Consider the following 1,473-nt stretch of genomic DNA (forward strand, 5'->3'; position numbering starts at 1 on the left):
TGTTTTTCAAAGTGTTTTTGTTTTCATCGTGAAAAGTCGAAAAACCAAAACGCTCATGACGGTACGGTCTGGACTCTAATTATTTTCAAATGATGTATTTCAATATCCGTTAGTAAGTAAAACACGTGGTAAATTTGCCAAGTGTCCGAATTGCATTGAACATAAACGAAGGCGGACGCTCGCACCGTCGGACCAGCTGGAGACCAGCTGATATAAATAATAACTAATAATAATAAATGGCGTAAGTATAGCCCGTGAGCTCGCCAATATATGACAGTAAAATTTTTTACGGTCTGGACTCTAATTATTTACATAAATAATTTACAAATTAAAAAACTATTATTTGAAAAAAATTATGTTTCGTTATAAAAAAAAATATATTTATATTTTTACATTATAATTTTAAATTGTTTCTATTCACTCATATCGAATACACACTTACCCTGTCCTTAAACCTACCCTCACACCCATATACAATCACACACATATTCACATACCTACCAAAACCACACTCCACTTTTTTACACACGCATCCTCACACACAAAAAAAAACTCGCACACATGCACTTCTATAATTGATATTTAACTGAACTGGATTTTTATAATTGTATTTATGTGAAAAACTGATTTGGCTTTATTTTATGTTTTTTTTATTATGTTGTGTATATTTCTTTGTATTGCTGTTGTTTTTCTTAATAAACAAAATAAAATAAATAAATAAATAAAATGTATTTCAATATCCGTTAGTAAGTAAAACACGTGGTAAATTTGCCAAGTGTCCGAATTGCATTGAACATAAGCGAAGGTGGACGCTCGCACCGTCGGACCAGCTGGAGACCAGCTGATATAAATAATAACTAATAATAATAAATGGCGTAAGTATAGCCCGTGAGCTCGCCAATATATGACAGTAAAATTTTTATTGTCTTTGAATTTCCTAGAGTTTTAACCATCGAAAAAAAAGAAGATTGCAAATAAAATCAACAGACAATGGAAATTTTATGTTTTTATTACAAAAAATAAAAATGCATATTTCTCTATGTATTTTTCTGTTATAAACAATCTATTAAAATAATACACATCAAATTTCCATTGTCTGTTGATTTTATTTGCAATCTTCTTTTTTTTCGATGGTTAAAACTCTAGGAAATTCAAAGACAATAAAAATTTTACTGCCATATATTGGCGAGCTCACACGCTATACATAGCCCTAATAAATAAATGAATAATTCATAAACTAAATAATAATAAACATGGAAATAATTTATACCCTCTCGCCGAGTTTTAATGCGAGAACGAGGCCCCCTCCCGGCGAGACGTCTCGCGGCGGTCGCGAGCGCGCTCCGCGTGAAACTTAAATTTTTCGTTTACTTCACTGAGCGACGATCCGAAATGCACCCCCGCCGATTTTTATTTCGTTCCTCCTTCCGATTCGAAAGTGAATGTGAAATTAAAAAAAAAAAAAAAAAACAA

This window comes from Micrasema longulum, unplaced genomic scaffold (genome assembly GCF_059751315.1).
Source record: "Micrasema longulum isolate JH-2025_06_02 unplaced genomic scaffold, ASM5975131v1 h1tg003623l, whole genome shotgun sequence".
In the NCBI taxonomy this organism is placed as follows: domain Eukaryota; kingdom Metazoa; phylum Arthropoda; class Insecta; order Trichoptera; family Brachycentridae; genus Micrasema; species Micrasema longulum.